Source organism: Amblyraja radiata, unplaced genomic scaffold, assembly GCF_010909765.2.
Source record: "Amblyraja radiata isolate CabotCenter1 unplaced genomic scaffold, sAmbRad1.1.pri scaffold_1047_ctg1, whole genome shotgun sequence".
In the NCBI taxonomy this organism is placed as follows: domain Eukaryota; kingdom Metazoa; phylum Chordata; class Chondrichthyes; order Rajiformes; family Rajidae; genus Amblyraja; species Amblyraja radiata.
The window spans coordinates 1-11,517 of NW_022630229.1; the positions used below are offsets into that span (position 1 = coordinate 1).

General features: G+C 45.3%; 1 long non-coding RNA gene across 1 annotated transcript; it reads right to left on the bottom strand.

Moving 5' to 3' along the window:
* Positions 1-2,009: 2,009 nt before the first annotated feature.
* LOC116969700 lies at positions 2,010-10,230 on the bottom strand. Its single transcript, XR_004410902.1, has 2 exons — positions 9,616-10,230; positions 2,010-2,238 (listed from the first exon to the last, which is right to left on the bottom strand). It is a non-coding gene; the product is annotated as an uncharacterized LOC116969700 (long non-coding RNA).
* Positions 10,231-11,517: the final 1,287 nt, after the last annotated feature.

The window sequence follows — 11,517 nt, forward strand, 5'->3', positions numbered from 1 at the left end:
AGCAGTAGATGAGAGGTCAGGGCCGCTCTCTTACTAGTGAGATTATGGGTTCAGTTTACTATTGACAGCTGGGAAGAAACTGTCCCTGAATGCAGAGGTATACATTTTAAAAAATTTGGTCCTCTTACCCGATGGAAGAGGGGACACGAGGGAGTGACCATGGTGAGACTGGTCCTTGATTATGATGGTGGTATTGCCAATACAGCATGAAGTAGATGGAGAAAATGGAAAGTTTGTTTGCCATCCAATGGAAGTTGGTGTGCCTAATGGCCTGGGCTACATCATTAACACTCTGCAATTTCTTGCAGTCTTGCAGAAAGCAGTTCCCAAACCATGTTGTGATGCATTCCGATAAAATGCTTTCTATGGCAAATTTGTAGAGGTAGATGAGAGTTGTTTGGGACATGTTGAACTTCCTAAGCCTTCTAAGGAAGTTGGGCTGCTTAGGAGTGTAGTATCTTTATATTTTATATTCTTGGTGTTTGTAATACCTGAGATACTTAACTATTATCCTTTGTATTAGCTTTGCTCTGCATGTTTGGATTTAGCTTGTCCATGTTTAGATAAACCATTTGTGCTTGCATTGTATGTTTTGTATATATAAATTGGGGGGGGGAGAGGCGTTTGGGTCTAGCTCAGCAATTAGTGTAAATCAGTAGTGACAGTTATATGACCTTTGTAACACCCCTAGCTGGGATGACTAAGGGAGATAAGGGAGGCCTAAAATAGGAAAGTAAACGTTGGGTTATTCTCTTGCAACACTTAGCGTGTCAGTTGTGACAGTTATATGACCTTTGTAACCCTGTATCAAGCCCTAGCTAAGAGAAATAAGGGCCCAAGAAAGGGGAAGTCATGTGATTTAAATAGGAATTACGGAATGGAAAATAACTGGGAAGGAGGGAAAAAACTAGATGCAGGTAATTGGTTATCGATAAGGGAATGTCTGCAAGTGATTGGGTATGGAAATGTACCGGGGGTGGGACATACAGAGTTAAACATGCCATAAGAAGGAGCAGCTCTTTGTCTGGAGTGGGCTCTCAAGTGATTTACTCTTTGAGCTTCTCAGCCTTGATTTGCAAATAAAGATTTGAACTTCTTGAAGAATTCTCCGCGTCGCCTGAGTTAATTTTGAGTATCAGTAATCACGACAATTAATCTTGGCCATTAATTCAATGTAAAGTAAGTTGACTTTGAAGAGGTTCTCCTCTCTCTGACAGCTCTGCCAGACTTTCTCACACTGTTCCCAGTGTGATTCCTACAGCTCTCCTGCTCTTCACCCATGTTCCCACCCAGACTCACTACGACAGCCATGTGTCTTCCTTCAGCACTTTTCTTTTCCACCATCTGAATCCACATGACTTCCAAATCCATTTTGAGATATCCCAGTTCAAGCCCAGCCAGGATCTCAGAAACAGCTTCTTCCTCTCTGTTATTGGGCTTCTGAACACTCCTTCCATAAGCTTGGGTACTGTTTGGATCACCTCTGCCCCATTGCAGTCTTTGGACTTTGGATCTAGATCTTGTGCATGACACTGAGAACTATATTCCGCTCTATGTATCTTTCCCTTTGCTCTGATAATTGTATTGTATTGGATTTGACTCTGACCTTAGAATTTGGCTTATTATGTAAACATAAAATTATGTTTACATATACTATTATCTGCGTTGATTAGATAGCATGCAAAACTAAGCTTATCACTATACCTCAGTGCACATGACAACAATAAACATAATCCTACACCTACACTCCATTTCTCAACAGTTGTTCTGGGAGGCCAGAAACTTCCAGTAAATGAATCTTGTAAAAGGGACTTCCTGGCTTCACATAGAGAAGGTCACCATGGCTACAATGCCACTTTGATCACCTGAGTCAGAGTTGCTCTGTACATATTTCCTCTATGTAGGTGCATTCCCTATTACTGTTGTGTTGGAGTCTTCCAATATCTCATTAGTGAAATTAAAAATAATAAAGCAGATGTTAAAAATCTGAAATAAAAACAGCCTATCTGTTTGTTTGTTTATTTATTTATTTATCAGACAGTACAGTGGTCAACTGGTAGAGCTGAAGCCTCATAGCACCAGAGACTTGGGTTTGATCCTGACCTCAGGTGCTCTCTGTGTAGAGTTTGCATGTTCTCCCTGAGACCCCACAGGTTTCTTCCAGGCACTCCGATTTCCTCCACCTCTCACATCCGAAAGACGGCAGGTCTGCACGTGAATTAGCCCATTACATTTGCCCTAGAGTGCAGGGAGTAGATGAGAGAGTGGGATAACGTAGAAATAGTGTGAATGGGTGATTGATTTTCTGTGTGGACTCAGTGGGCCGAAGGGCCTGCTTCCACCCTGTATCACTAAACCAAACTACAAATATTAAATGTTGGAAAGTCTGCTGGACAGGCAGTATGTGTGGGAAAATGAACAGAGGTAATGTCTTTCATCAAATCTGAACGATTATGGTGTCTGGCTTTTCTGCTTTATTTTTCTCGTGAAATTCTTTGAGAGGATTAAGGGCCTGTCCCACTTGGGAATTTTTTTTGGCGACTACAGGCGACTAGGCTGTCGCCACATGGTCTGTATGCCTGCATGGCCTGTATGGTCGTGAGTTGTCTCCTCGAGTCACCTAAAGAGTCGTAACTTTTTTCTTGTTGCCGCTGGATTTTGAAATGTTGAAAACCTTTCGGCGATTGTGGGCTTGACGTAGCTTGTCTTCTCCTGTCGTCAGGATGACACAGGTGGTCACAAGGTGGTGTAGGTTGTCGCCGGATGATGACTTCGATGAATTCCATTGGCTAATACCTACGTCAACCTACATCAACCGGTGACAGGTACCGGTGACTGAATCGTCTTCAGTTGTCGAAGGTTGACTTCGGATGTCGCCTGTGTGGACGCAGGTTGTCGTAGGTGTGGTCATAGGTGGACGTCCTAATGGGTCGCTGGTTGTCAGTAGCTTGCCTTAGCTTGACGTCGACTAGGTGGCAGGTTGTCGTAGACATTGTCGTAGGGGGGGGTCCAGTCGCCGTTTTTTCGGCGACCTGCTACGACCTATAGCCGGCAGTCACCGAAAAAAATTGCCTAAGTAGGACAGGCCCTTTAGGAACAGAGGACATGAAGGACATGCATTTTCCAACAACACTGGGTAAGAACTAAAGCAAAACCAAGGGGACAGCCTAGGACTATGATGTAATGAATGTACAAACTGGAGAGACTTTGCAATGTTGAAATTAATTGTTGTTGGCACCAGATTTGCGGAAAGGCCATGACAAGAATGGAACTTCAGAAGAAAATTAGAATATACTGTAGACTTGCTAAATGCAGCACCAGTCTGTGACGAGCCAAAGTACAATGATAGAAAACAGACCATCTCAAGATCAGGATGAACCTCACATAAGGGTTGGAGTTGATTTTCTAATTGTGTTTTGCACCGATGCCTTGTTTTTTTAACTCAGTCTTTTTATTTTACTGCCTTGCAGAATGTATGCAAAATTTGATTTTGCATGCGGACTGAGTCTATGTGACTATGCAACTGCTGCAAGCAAGATCTTTCACGGTACCTGTACCTCACCCGTACTTATGCATATGACAAACCTGACTTGACTTGAAGTTGACTTGAGCAGAAGGGATAGCCGATTCATTTAATTTAGTTTAGTTTAGAGATACAGTGCAGAAACAGGCCCTTCGGCCCACACTATCTGACAATTTTACCAAAACCAATTAACCTATAAACCTGTACGCCTTTGGAGTGTGGGAGGAAACCGGAGCGCCTGGAGAAAACCCACGCAGGTCATGGGGAGAACGTACACACTCCATACAGACAGCACCCATAGTCGGGATCGAACCCGGGTCTCTGGCACTGTAAAGCCACCTTGCCCAGGCCACTGCGCCACCGTGCCTCCCCATGTAATTGCCGGCAGAGAAGGCTGTGTGAAGAACTAGTCAGGCAAAATGGACTTAACCAAATAATGCATGAAGAGTGAAAAATAATTAAATCTCAGCAAAAACTTTTGTGTGTGCAGAGGGACAGGTGGGGGCAATGGAATGTAGAGGAACAATACAGAACACGTCCAAACATAATTCGATAATTGCAGGTTGTGATGAAAGTATAAGGATTACTTACCATCCTACCATAGCGAGAGAGCAGTTCTGAACTACTATTTACCTTATAGGAGACCATTGGACTATTTTTAATCAAACTTTACTGGCTTTATCTAACAATAAATGTTATTCACGTTATTCCCTTTATCATATATCTGTACACTGTGAATGGCTCGATTGTAATCATGTATTGTCTTTCTGCTGACTGGTTAGCTTTCCACTGTAGGTCGGTACACGTGACAATAAATAAACTAAACTACCTATAAAATGCTGGAGTTCTCCCGGTCCCTGGACGGATTTGATGGGAATGTGGAGAGAAAAGATTTCAGGGAAAGTGAGAGGGGGAGTGGGTTTGCCCTGTGAACTGTCCACAGGTGCGCAGTAGGCAGGGATGGGGGGGGGAGACTGGGTTCCGCATGGTCTGGAACAGTGTTGGCTGCTTACTTTTACCCACAGTTTTGAAACGAGAAACTGCAGATGCTGGTTTACAAAAAGAGACACAAAGTGCTGGAGTAACTCAGTGGGTCAGGCAGCATCTGTGCAGGAGATGAATAGGTGATGGTTTCGGTCGGCATGCTTCATCAATATGAAGAAAGGTCCCATCCAAAAATGTAAATTATCCTTCAAAATGTGACTTATTCTTCAGGTATGCTGCCGGACCGGCTGAATTACTCCAGCACATTGCGTCTAATTTTACTGACAGTTCCTTTGATGCAGTCGTACCTTATCATCAGCCTTATCCCCTCTGCCTGAAGATCACTGCACCTTCATGTAATAAATGAGCTGGCGGGTTCATGAGTTGAAGTCACAGTCTTAATATTTTACTCCCATCCCTTGACTGTGTCACATAGCACACAGAGTTAATGTCAAGGGTAATCTTTCTGTGAACAGATAGCCTATCTGCAAAGCTGGCTCTCCAGTGAGAGTGTATTAATAATAACTTTTCAGACAAACATGTGTAGGAAACTTGGGTGAAATGTTTCACGAGTGTCCTTTCTGAATGGCAACCTCCCTTATCATTAGGCATATGCATGAATCCAGGACCACACTAATATGACTGCAGTGCTTTGACAGAAGGAATTAGAGATCGCATTGAAACAAGTGTTTCACCACCTCCTCTGCTGAACAGCTGGAGATGGGCATTGAATGCTGCACCTGCTACTGAGCCCAGTCTGGTGAGTGAGTTTATAGTGTTAAAGCTCAGACAGTGCTGTTGTGAGGAGCAGAGGAATGGGGAGAGAGGGCGAGAGAAAGGGAAAGAGAGCAAGAATGTACAGAAAGATTGGCCCAAGGAAAGACAAACATGGCAAAAGTTTTTAACAGCGTCATCTGTTGTTTAAAAGGCAGATGTTCCACATCCCCCCACGTTTTCAGTTTAGCCTTTGTTTTCAGTTCCATTGGCCACCTATTTGTTTCATCAGCTTATATCTTCTTCCATTAATATTACGTATTTTAACAGTATGTAATACTCACCAAACACAACAAAAACTGTGAGCTGAGTTACGTTTATTCAGAAAGATACAAGAGACTGCAGATGCCGGAATCTAGACCAAAACATATGGCCTTCATAACAAGAGGGTTTCAGTATAGGAGTAGAGAGGTTATTCTGCAGTTGTATAGGGCTCTGGTAAGACCACATCTGGAGTATTGTGTACAGTTTTGGTCTCCTAATTTGAGGAAGGACATCCTTGTGATTGAGGCACTGCAGCATAGGTTCACGAGATTGATCCCTGGGATGGCGGGACTATCATATGAGGAAAGATTGAAAAGACTAGGCTTGTATTCACTGGAGTTTAGAAGGATGAGGGGAAATCTTATAGAAACATACAAAATTATAAAAGGACTAGACAAGCTAGATGCAGGAAAAATGTTCCCAATGTTGGGCAAGTCCGGAACCAGGGGCCACAGTCTTAGAAAAAAGGGGAGGCCATTTAAGACTGAGGTGAGAAAAAACTTTTTCACCCAGAGAGTTGTGAATTTGTGTAATTCTCTCCCACAGAGGGCAGTGGAGGCCAAATCACTGGATGGATTTAAGAGAGAGTTAGATAGAGCTCTAGGGGCTGGTGGAATCAAGGGATATGGGGAGAAGGCAGGCACGGGTTATTGATTGGGGATGATCGGCCATGATCACAATGAACGGCGGTGCTGGCTCGAAGGGCCGAATGGCCTCCTCCTGCACCTATTTTCGATGTTTCTATGTAACACAAAGTGCTGGTGGAACTCAGTGTGTCAGGTCACACGAGTGTTTTGTGTACCTCCTGGGATCTTAGCGTTTGAGGCTCCCCTGTATCTTCCGGCATGGTGGGCCAATGGTAGAGTTGCTGCCTTTCAGCGCCAGGTTCGATCCCAGGTGCTGTCTGTATGGAATTTGTATGTTCTCCCCATGACCGCGTGGGTTTTCTCTGGGTGAATATAGGAATGCCGGTGTGGTTTCACAGGAACCAGTTATGTTACTTTAAGATGTTGTAAGACCTGCTTTTCAACCCCACTTATAATGAAGTCTTAAATTAACACGAACACTTTAATCACTAATTTTACGACGTAGATCATAGAATGGCTACATCTTTAGGAGCCATTCAAATCACCATGACCACACCAACTCTCTCCCAACTTCCTCCCTGTAGCATCACCTCCGCAGCCATACGAGACTTTCACCAGCAGATTTAGCTAATTCCCCTGTGATGACCACAATGCAACCCACTTTTACTATGCTGCAGTCAGCGCATGCAGATTCCCCATACACGCTATAAGATATTCTTAGAGTCATACACCATGGAAACAGGCATTTCAACCCACCCATTATGATGAACATACCTTTCTTTGCAAGCATTTACCACGATAAACCTTTCCCGTCCACGTTCTGACAACATGTTAGGTCACCGTGGGGCTCCCTCCACTCCCACCAGCTGTAACTTGCTGTCTGCGGTAACTTTGTCCACTTCCCGCTCGACTGTTGCCTCCTGATTCTCCTGTCACTCTGACCAGTCGGTCTCTCCCCTCCCCCTCCTCCTTCTTCCCCATTGTCACCGACGTACTCCACCTTTGGACCGCATCCTGTCAATGGCATTGACCCAAATAAAGTGCAGTACCCTGGGACTACAACGTGAGCCGCAGCAACAACCGCGTCACGGGACCGTGCCTGGGTGAACCTTGTGAGTCGGGAGTGGGGTTGGAATCCCTCTGCTCTAAGCAGCCGGGGAGAGGGTTTACTGTATTGTCTTTGCGAAACATTTAGGAGTGAAGATTGAGAACATTGTTGAAGAGGGATTTTGGAAAGCAGCCTTTTACAAGTGCTCAGTAAAGTAGAGAAGGCGTGACAGGAATTTCAGAGTTCCAGAGGAGAAGAGGAAAATTGAACAGAATGGTGGAAGCAGGGGTTGTCGGGAAATACGAAAAACTTAAACACTAAGCCAGCAGAGATAGAATTAGACACGGTCAAGAAAGGATTTTAATGTTTAGGTGTAAACAAATCACCTGAGGGACATAACCTGAGAGAGCGCCCGTTACTCCAACACCACCTGTGGCCACTCATGCTATTTCAACTGAGCTCTCGTAATTTTGTCTGGATTATAGGGGTGGGCGGACCTACACTACAATTTATCACTATCTCCTCACAGTTCACAGCACAACCACATTTTGTGTCACCTGCAAATTTAGAAATTGGAGCTTCTACCCCAAGGTCTAATTCACTGGTAAAGATGAGAAAACCCAATACGAAACCCAAATCTGCTGACACGCCTCAGTTTTTCATCAACATACTCTAAACTTGAAGATGTATACAGAATGCTATTTCCCTTTAATACAAACATACCAGATTTGCGGAAACATATTACGCTGTGTTAAGGGTCTGTCCCACTTTCACGACCTCTGCCGAGTTTGCCCCCGACTCATACTCGCAGCATGGTCATCACGAGGTCGTAGGTAGGTCGTAGCAGACCGTGATGCTAGTCATAGGTACTCGTGGCATCAAGTAGGTCGGGGCATTTTTCTAGCCTGATGACAAATGTCCACGAGTAAAAAAGGTCGTGAATTAGGTCGTGAAAGAGGGACAGGCCCTTTATCGTTACGTCAATAATGGATTCTAGCGCGTTCCCAACAGCTGATGGTGGGCTAACTGGCCCATGGCTCCCTGCTTTCTCACTCACTCCTTGTTAGAATTCCCAAGCTACAGTTGCTGTTTTCCAAGCTGTTGGAACTTTCCCAGAATCTGAGGAATTATGGATGGAGGCTACCACTGCTCACGTGATAATGCAGGCTATCTGGTCCAGTGTGGGTTCCCTCAGCTTGCTGTGTACTTTTCCAGTAAGAATTGCTGCATGTTCTTCAGTCCTACTGGATTTGGTATGCTTTCAATATTTTCCAATATGAATGCCAATAGAAAATACCTGGTTAACAACACTGCATTTGATATTCCTCAGGAATTCCCCAGCCTCATTTGGTAAAGAACAAACATGTGCTTCTCGTCTTTATCTACCAGAGGAAGTTTTTATACATATGTTAGAGACATCTGAACGTGATCATTAATGGCGAGTCTCTCTGCCCTCAGCCACAACGACAGTCATTGCCACCTTAATCAAACTCAAACATTTAGTTTAGTTGAGCGAAACAGTATAGAAACGGGCCACCGAGTCCATGCCAACCATCAGTTACCCGTTCACAATAGTTCTGCATATCCCACATTCTCATCCACACTAGGGGCAATGCTTTACAGAAGCCAATTAACCTACAAACCCGCTTGTCTTTGGAATGTGGGAGGCAACTGGAACACCCGGAGAAAGGCACGCAGTTACAGGGAGAACATGCAAACTCCACACAGACAGCACCCGAGCTCAAGATCTAACTAAGAGTCTGCCAGCTGCACCCTAAATGTGTACATCTTGTTACAACACTCCACACTGACAAGCAATCCGCAGTCTCTTTTACTTTAACTGCTTTCGTACTTCTCCCCATTTGCTGCTCAGAATCCTTGGTTCAGAATTCAGTCTGAAGAAGAGTCTCGACCCGAAACATCACACAGGGGGGGGGGGGGGGGGGGGGGGGAGAGGGGGGGGGGGAGAGGGGGGGGGGGAGAGGGAGGGGGGGGGGGGGGGGGGGGGGGGGGGGGATGGGCAGCCGTGTTTCAAGTCGTGATACTTCTCCATTCTGGATGAGCCGGCACCTTGTGTTTTTGTTGGGGGAAGCTTATCCGTCGTTTCCTTGCAACGAATTTCAAGAGATCGCAGACGCTAGAATCTTCAGTAAAATAATCAAACTGCTGGAGGAACGCAGTGGATCGGGGTCGGACGCGAAACGTCGCCTGTCCATTCCCCCCACCGATGCTGGCTTATCCGCTAAATTACTCCAGCACTTTGTGTTTTACTCCAGTTCCCGCCGCTGCAGTTGCCTGTGTCTCCCGTTGCTCCTGCACTTTGTTTTGAGAGGAGTTGTACCTGGAGAACTCCCCGGGAACTGCTGGAACAGTCGGTGCGCGCCCAGAGCGGGGCAGAGCTAGCCACCAGCATTATAAGGTCCCGCTGCTCTCACCTGTTTGACCGGCTGCCGCAGAGAGCCGAGGCGAGTGCCGGCCAGCCACGGGGACCGGGGCGGCGCCGCAGGGCGAAGGTCCGGAGCACGATCGAGAAACCCATCTTCTGAACGCGGAGAACAACTAAAAACAAGACTGCTCCACTCCGTGGCCGGGACTGCTCCTCTAGTATCTGTGGTGGGGACACAGTAACCGCTGGCCACGCCCAGCGCAGCTCAGGGGGAAAGAGCCCAAGTTGGCAGAGGGCCGAGCCGGGTCAGCGTGCACGTTGCTCTTTAGGTCGCTCTGTACTCAGTGACTTGATCAGTCCGAGGTCCGGGAAACACTTCCAAACATACGCGGCTGGAGTAAGTGTCCAACATTTACAACTCAATAGCGCGTAAACTGTTTTTAACCGCCGGGTTTATGCTGGAGTCTGGCATCGAAAAGTCTTTATCTTTGCCCCAACTCTCCCCACCTTTCGCCCCCCCCGCCCCACCGCACGCTTCGTGATGGAAAGGAGTTTATCTGCAGGACAACTCGAACCCTGTTCAACAAGCTAGCAAAACAACTAAAAACAGGCAGTAAGAGCGCATAGGTGGAGATCGACTAAACCATGGCGATGGAACCCGGAGTGTAGGAAGGAACGGCAGATGCTGGTTTACACTGAAGATAGACACAAACTGCTGGGGTAACTCCGCGGGTCAGGCAGCATCTCTGGTGAAAAGGAATAGGTGACGTTTCGGGTCGAGACGCCTCTTCAAAGGGGTCTCCAGAGATGGCATGCCTGACCCTTTGCGCTACTCGAGCATTTCGTGTCTGTCTTTGATGGAACCCGGAGCGTATTTTTCAACCAGCAACGGCAGAGATACTAAATAATTACAGTAAACTCCAATCATCCAGCACCCTTTTATCAGGAATTCTTGATTGTTTGGCATCTGGCTCACTCATTAACTGGTGTGTGATCTGGGGAATAGGGTGTGCATTCACGGACAAGTCAGCCTGCGGTTGGAGCGAGGGTGCGGACCGCTTGTGAACTCAGACTAGCGCGTGACACGTGTAACTCATGAAGCTAAAGTGTGCTTGGTTACAAGGTAGTGAATGGGTTCGATTTTACACACAGCTTAAGTCGGAACATAATATATAATAATAATAATAATAATAATAACTTTATTTATAGAGCACTTTAAAAACAACCACTGTTGCAACAAAGTGCTGTACATGACTAATCATGAACAAAAAATTATTACAAGACAATAAAAACATTAAAAAAGAGAGTAAAAACAATAAAAAAACATTAAAAACACTAAAACAGGAGCAAAGTCTCATGCAGGGTCAAAAGCCAAGGAATAGAAAAGGGTTTTAAGACTGGTTTTGAAGATGGACAGTGAGGGGGCAAAAATAGACAAAAATCACTCGATCCGGTATATATATATATACATATTTCTATCTGCAGTTCCTTCCTACACATAGTACTATGTAAAGCACATAATGAACAAGTTCCGTATATATATATATATATATATTATTTATTATTATTATTATAATATATATAAAGCTGGAGGAACTCAGCGGGACAGGCTGCATTTCTAGAGAGAAGGAATGGGTGACGTTGGGTGTCAAGACCATTCTTCAAATTTCAAGTCAAGTCACTTTTATTTCTATAGCACATTTAAAAAACAACTCTCGTTGACCAAAATGCTTTACATTGGTGGAGGTACTAACGTTATACAACAGTGGTTCATGGATTAAGTACATACATAAATACATACATATAGCCCTCCCTCAGAGGACATCTAGAAAGGCTTGAGAGTAAAGATGAGTTTTAAGTCTCGACTTAAAAGAATCGATGGAGGGGGCAGTTCTGATGGGAAGAGGGATGCTGTTCCACAGTCTAGGAGCTGCAACTGCAAAGGCGCGGT